This window comes from Nicotiana tabacum, chromosome 17 (genome assembly GCF_000715075.1).
Source record: "Nicotiana tabacum cultivar K326 chromosome 17, ASM71507v2, whole genome shotgun sequence".
Lineage (NCBI taxonomy): Eukaryota > Viridiplantae > Streptophyta > Magnoliopsida > Solanales > Solanaceae > Nicotiana > Nicotiana tabacum.
The window spans coordinates 91,417,106-91,424,838 of NC_134096.1; the positions used below are offsets into that span (position 1 = coordinate 91,417,106).

General features: G+C 37.5%; 1 long non-coding RNA gene across 1 annotated transcript; it reads left to right on the forward strand.

Moving 5' to 3' along the window:
- The first annotated feature begins 4,733 nt into the window (after nucleotides 1-4,733).
- Nucleotides 4,734-5,911, forward strand: LOC142171420 (uncharacterized). Its single transcript, XR_012700986.1, has 2 exons — nucleotides 4,734-5,294; nucleotides 5,595-5,911. It is a non-coding gene; the product is annotated as an uncharacterized LOC142171420 (long non-coding RNA).
- Nucleotides 5,912-7,733: the final 1,822 nt, after the last annotated feature.

The following is a 7,733-nucleotide window of genomic DNA, read 5'->3' on the forward strand; positions in this document are numbered from 1 at the left end:
TCAAATATAGTAGGCTTTCGAGAGTGAGACTTCGGCTATAAAAGCAGAGCTTCAACTCTCATTTCCACATACCAACAAAGAGAGAAAGAAAGAGTGAGGTTTCACAGACAATATATAAGAAAATAGTCTATGAGAAAAATAGAGAATGAGCGATATTGTAGTGAGGTGAGAATATCAAAAGAGGGTTATTTCTTTTGAGTGTTGTAGTGGTCTTTGGAGTATTTTACTCGGACCTACAAAGTGTAAAATTTCTTGCTATAGTGATATCAATTGCTCGTCTCGGGGCCGTGATTTTTTTCCTTATTCAAAGGGTTTTCCACGTAAAAATCTTGGTGTCGTTGTCACTCTTTTTCTTGTTAATTACCGTATCTCGATGCTACGTGATTATTCCGCTTCTATTACTGTGAATATTATTTTTGTAGGGAGTTTATTCCCAACAACTGGTATCAGAGTACATGTTCTGCTCGTTCACAGAAATACTATTCACTGTCGGTAGTACTATACTCAGTGAAAAATAAAAATGTCCGGAGTAAAGTATGAGGTAGCAAAATTTAACGGAGATAGCGGTTTCTCAACATGGCAAAGAAGGATGAGAGATCTGCTCATCCAACAAGGATTACACAAGGTACTAGATGCTGATGCCAAAATGCCTGATACCATGAAAGCTGAGGATTGGGCTGACTTAGATGAAAGGGCTGCTAGTGCAATCAAGTTACACTTATCAAATGATGCGGTAAATAACATCATTGATGAAGACACCGCACATGGCATTTGGGCAAGGTTGAAAAGCCTATATATGTCCAAAACGCTAATAAATAAATTGTACCTGAAGAAGTAGCTATACGCCCTACACATGGGTGAATGTACGGATTTTTTGTCACATTCAAATGTGTTTAACGGACTAATCACACAACTCCCCAATCTTGGAGTAAAAATCGAGAAAGAAGATAAAGCCATCTTACTGTTGAACTCGTTGCCATCTTCATACGATAATCTGGCAACAACCATCCTGCACGGTAAGACTACCATTGAGTTGAAAGATGTCACATCGGCTCTTTTACTCAATGAGAAAATGAGAAAATGAGAAAGATGTCACATCGGCTCTAAGAACCGATCCAAATCAAGAGCTAGAAATTGCTACAATTGTGATCAACCAGGTCACTTCAAAAGAGATTGCCCAAATCCAAGGAAGGGCAAAAGTGAAACTAGTGGCCAGAAGAATGACGACAACACAACCTCCATGGTGCAAAACAGTGATAATGTTGTCCTCTGTATAAACGAGGAAGAGGAATACAAGCACTTATCAGGTCCAGAGTCGGAATGGGTGGTTGATACAGCAACATCTTACCATGCCACACCGGTAAGAGATCTTTTTTGCAGATATATAGCGGGTGATTTCGGCCTTGTGAGAATGGGTAACACAAGTTACTCAAATATTGAGGGGATTGGTGACATTTGTATTAAGACAAATATCGGATGCACATTGGTTCTAAAGTATGTGCGACATATACCTGATTTGCAGATGAACTTGATCTCGAGAATTGCTTTAGATCGAGATGGATACGAGAACTATTTTGCAAATCAAAAGTGGAGACTCACCAAGGGATCATTGGTGATTGCAAAGGGAGTTGCTCATGGCACGTTGTACAGGACAAATACAGAAATATGCCAAGGTAAATTGAACGCGGCACAATATGGGATTTCTGCAGATTTGTGGCACAAAAGAATGGGTCATATGAGCCATAAGGAATTGCAGATTCTTGCCAAGAAATCACTCATTTCTTATGCCAAAGGTACAACGGTAAAACCCTATGACTACTGTTTATTTGGTAAGCAGCATAGAGTCTCATTTCAGACATCGTCTGAAATAAAATTGAATATACTTGATTTGGTATATTCTGATATTTGTGGTCCAATGGAAATTGAATCGATGGACGGTAACAAATATTTTGTTACTTTTGTTGATGATGCTTCACGAAAATTATGGGTTTATATTTTGAAAACCAAAGATCAGGTGTTTCAAGTTTTCCAGAAGTTTCATGCTATCATGGAAAGAGAGACAGGCCAAAAGCTAAAGCGTCTCCGAAGTGACAATGGAGGTGAGTACACTTCAAGGGAATTGAAGAGTACTGTTCGAACCATGGGATTAGACATGAAAAGACAGTTCCTGGAACCCCACAACACAATGGCATAGCCAAAAGGATGAACCGCACCATTGTGGAAAAGGTGAGAAGCATGCTCAGAATGGCTAAACTGCCTAAGTTATTCTGGGGTGAAGCAGTTCAAACAGCCTGTTACCTGATCAATAGGAGTCCATCAGTTCCGTTGGCGTTTGACATCCTAGAGAGAGTTTGGACCAACAAATAGGTGTCCTACTCGCATGTGAAGGTGTTCGGTTGCAAAGCTTTTGCATATGTACCAAAGGAGTAGAGAACAAAGTTGGATGATAAATCTGTTCCTTGCATATTCATCGGATATGGAGATGAAAAATTCGGATACAGATTGTGGGATCCCGTAAAGAAGAAGGTCATCAGAAGCAGAGATGTAGTCTTCCGAAAAAGTGAAGTTGGAACTGCTGATGATATGTCAGAGAAGGCCAAGAATGGTATTATTCCTGACCTTATTACTATTCCTTCTACTTCTAACAATCCCACAAGTGCAGAAAGTACGACCGACGAGGTTGCCGAGCAGGGGGAGCAACCTGGTGAGGTTATTGAGCAGGGGGAGCAACTTGATGATGATGTCGAGCAAGTGGATCACCCCACTCAGGGAGAAGAACAACCTCAACCTCTGAGGAGATCAGAAAAGCCAAGGGTAGAGTCATGCAGGTACCCTTCTACGGAGTATGTCCTCATCAGTGATGAGGGAGAGCCAGAAAGTCTTAAGGAGGTGATGTCCCATCGAGAAAAGAACCAATGTATGAAAGCCATGCAAGAGGAGATGAAATCTTTGCAAAAAAATGGCACGTACAAGCTGGTTAAACTTTCAAAGGGTAAAAGATCACTCAAATGTAAGTGGGTCTTTAAACTCAAGAAAGATGGAAATGGCAAGCTGATCAGATACAAAGCTCGATTGGTGGTAAAAGGCTTCGAGCAGAAGAAAGGTATTGATTTTGATAAAATTTTCTCACCTGTTGTCAAAATGACTTATATTCGAACAATCTTGAGCTTAACAGCTAGCCTAGTTCTTGAAGTGGAGCAGTTGGACGTGAAAATTGTATTTCTTCACGGAGATTTGGAAGAGGAGATCTATATGGAGCAACCAGAATAATTTAAAGTAGCTGAAAGGAAACACATGGTGTGCAAACTGAATAAGAGTCTTTATGGGTTGAAGCAGGCACCAAGGCAGTGGTACAAGAAGTTTGAATCATTCATGAAAAGTCAAACTTACACAAAGACATATTCTGATCCATGTGTATACTTCAAAAATATTTTCTGAAAATAACTTTATTATATTGTTATTGTATGTGGATGGCATGTTAATTGTAGGAAAAGACAAGGGGCTAATCGCAAAGTTGAAGGGAGATTTGTCCAAGTCTTTTGATATGAAGGACTTGGGCCCAACACAATAAATTATGGGTATGAAGATAGTTCGAGAGCGAACAAACAGAAAGTTGTGGCTGTCTCAGGAGAAGTACATTGAACGTGTACTGGAAAGCTTCAACATGAAGAATGCTAAGCCAGTCAGCACACCTCCTGCTAGTCATCTAAAGTTGAGCAAGAAGATGTGTCCTACAAGTGTGGAGGAGAAAGGGAACTTGGCTAGAGTTCTTTATTCTTTAGCAGTCGAAAGCTTGATGTATGCAATGGTATGCACCGGACCTGATATTGCTCATGCAGTTCGTGTTGCTAGCAGATTTCTTGAAAATCCTGGAAAGGAACATTGGGAAGCAGTCAAGTGGATACTCAGGTACCTGAGAGGTACCAAAGGAGATTGTTTGTGCTTTGGAGAATCTCATCCAATCTTGAAGGGCTATACAGATGTTGATATGGCAGGTGACATTGATAACAGAAAATCCACTACTGGATATTTGTTTATATTTTTAGGGGGAGCTATATCATGGCGGTCTAAATTGCAGAAGTGTATTGCACTTTCAACAACTGAAGCAGAGTACATTGCCGCTACAGAAGTTGGCAAGGAGATGGTATGGCTCAAGCGGTTTCTTCAAGAGCTGGAATTGCATCAAAAGGAGTATGTCGTCTATTGTGACAGTCAAAGTGCAATAAACTTAAGCAAGAACTCCATGTACCATGCAAGAACAAAGCATATAGATGTGAGATATCATTGGATTCGTGAGCAGGTGGAGAACGAATCTTTACAGGTCAAAAAGATTCACACGAGTGAAAATCCCGCTGATATGTTGACCAAGGTGGTACCAAGAGACAAGTTCGAGCTATGTAAAGAACTTGTCGGCATGCACTCAAACTAGAAGACAGTGCTACCTCCTCTAGATGAATGAGACTGGAGGGGGAGATTGATGGGTTCCATCTCATTCAATAGCCAAAGTAATAGGCATGTGCCTAAGGAAAATTTCTTTGGTTTGGTAGCCAACTTTGTTGAATTTCTTTTGTTTGGTAGTCAACTTTGTTGAATTGTCAACATTAAAGAAAAAGAAAAAAAATGTGTGTAAATTGTCAAATATAGTAGGCTTTAGAGAGTGAGGCTTCGGCTATAAAATGAGAGCTTCAACTTTCATTTTCACACACCAACAAAGAGAGAAAGAAAGAGTGAGGTTTCACAGACAGAGTATAAGAAAATAGTATGTGAGAAAAATAGAGAGTGAGCGATATTGTAGTGAGGTGAGAATATCAAAAGAGGGTTATTTCTTTTGAGTGTTGTACTGGTCTTTGGAATATTTTAATCGGACCTACAAAGTGTAAAATTCCTTGCTATAGTGATATCAGTTGCTCGTCTCGGGGCCGTGGTTTTTTCCCTTATTCAAAGGGTTTTTCATGTAAAAATCTTGGTGTCGTTGTCGCTCTTTTTCTTGCTAATTACCGTATTTCAGTGCTACGTGATTATTTCGCTTCTATTACTGTAAATATTATTTTTGTAGGGGGTTTATTCCCAACAAAAGGTACTAGCAGCCCTAAGCTTACAAATAGGAGTTTGAGAATTGTAGCTGAAGAAAAAGAAATTGACGAGAATAAACAGACCGACCAGGAAAGATGGATTGGTCTTGATATATCCGGTGACCAACAGGACATCACTAAGGTTAAGGGTATGGTTAAAAACTCTGTACTTACCATGCAGTCTTGCAGGCCAACGAAAGATGTCAATGAAGGTCTTCGCTGGTAAGTCCAACATTTAGCAAAGAATATGCGTGCTAATTCTTGAAAACATGATAGCTAATTGTTATTAAGGTTTGATTCTAAATGATAATTTTACTTGATTTACGCGGATACAACTTGGACAATAAGATAAAACAGATTCTGTGTCCGTCCTGCTTTCATTGACAAACTTATTGTTCACATTACCAAGAACTTTTGAAACTGTCCATCAAGGTCTGCTAAAAGAATTCTGAATATTCAGGCTAAGATGTCCTTTGTGATTAAAAAAAAGAACAAATTGAATTTTATGTATATTTATAACAGGTACCACTCATCTCGTGTATCTGCGGAGGTAAAGGTCAAGGTAAATCATCCCACTGTGAGCTTGTACTGGCTTTAATTGAGATAGTTGGCAAGTGATAACAATTTAACATAGTAATTAACTAGTGGAGATGCCGTGCCTTTTCACTTTGATTTTCTTTTGAGTTTCTAAAGAAGGATTCATTTGTATCATTATTTGGAGCTTTGAAATTGCTAAGTGGAAGAATTCTCGATAGGCTTTAGATCATGGTAGAGTAAGTATCTAACTTTAGATCATGGAAGTGTAACATTCCAGCTCCCTTTTCACATTTCTGATCATATCTCTATTTGTGTTCATTTCATTTCTTGATATTGTAATTTTATTTACTTTTTTCTTGAGTACTTGCAAATATGAACAGTCATGGAAGATTAATATACCAACTCCCTCTTCAAAGGAATACTTCTCCCCACAACCAAGAAGAACCACCTCAGCACCGTCATGCTTTGTATGATTTTCGTCGACAAAAATGTTCATTTTTCGTTTTGATTCATGCTGCTATAGTTAGTTTCTTCTTATATTATTATTTTTTTGTATTTTCCTTTTCTGTTATTTTTGGTCATGGATTGGTTGTCCTATCCATTTTCTTCACCTAAAAAATTGTAAGAGTTCTATCACATGGATATCTGTCATCGCTTTGAGTCGTTCAGCATTTCCACGATCTATGTAGAAGGAAATCAAGAGATTTCCAGTGATCGAAGAAGCTGTTGTTAATATCTTGAATAACATAGCTCAAAGTTATTTTTTACCCCAGTTTTGTCAACGCGAGTCCAATTTTTCCTTCCAATCATTCAGGTTTTAGATTCTTGAATAGCAGAGCTCATGTTAAGTTTTACTCCATCTTTGCCAATGCGAGTGCAATTTTTTTAAACTCCAATTGCAAGATTTCAAGAGAATGAGCGACTATTGTGAAGAGGTGGATCTGGAATTTATCTTTGACGTGTTTAACTTTAGTCTCTTGCCATGAATCCACTACACTTTTGAAATTATAAGTTTAAAATTATATTCTTTTTAAAATTTTAGTGATTTTTATGTATATATTGTGGGGTTCATCCCATAAATTAAGGAAGAAATTGATTGGCATCAATCTTTTCTTTCTTATTGTCAAATAAGGTAGGCTGCAGAAGAAAAATGTCAAACTTTTTCGGCGGAAGAAAGAAAATATTTGCATTGCAAATTTTCAACCAATCCTTCATTCTGATTGGTTGAAGAGGTAGGCTATTTCTCCTATAAAAGGAGAGCTTCGGCTTCTTCATTTTATCACACAGAAAAAAAAGCAACACAATAGTTGCAGAGAGCATTTCTCAGGCATTGTGAGAAATAGACTATGTAGAGAAAAATAAAGAGTGAGCGATATTGTAGTGAGGTGAGAATATCAAAAGAGGGTTATTTCTTTTGAGTGTTGTAGTGGTCTTTGGAGTATTTTACTCGGACCTACAAAGTGTAAAATTCTTTGCTATAGTGATATTAGTTGTTCGTCTCGGAGACGTATTTTTTTCCCTTATTCAAAAGGGTTTTCCATATAAAAATCTTGGTGTCGTTGTCACTCTTTTATTCTTGTTAATTACCGTATCTCGGTGCTACATTATTATTAAGCTATAAGACTACTGTATTGTTTTTGACCTTAGAAAAAGTGATAGTGATAAGCTCTCAAAAGCTCATCATTAATTCAATTATGCAAACGGTCTAATCAAGTTTATCGAAAAAGAAGTACAGTATTGTATAGCACATTTACAGTTTGATTCTTAGCCTATTGGTTTAGCTAGCGTTTGGCCATAAATTTTCAAATTTGTTTTGAAAAATCTGATTTGGGTGAAGTTTGGTTTGAAGATGAAAATGTGTTTGGACATGATTTTTCAAAACATATTTCACTTTTTATTTGAAAATACATGAAACATGACTTATACCCACAAGTTCTAAAAACTATCACAAATACCCAATAGTATCATTATCACAAACCATAGCCTTGAACATAAATAAGTTTGATACAAAATTATTATTTTTATAATGAACTATATAAATCATTAATTACAGTGAAATTCCATTAGAGAATTACGGCTCCTAATTAAGAAGAAAAAGTTAACTGATATGATTGTTCAGAAAGC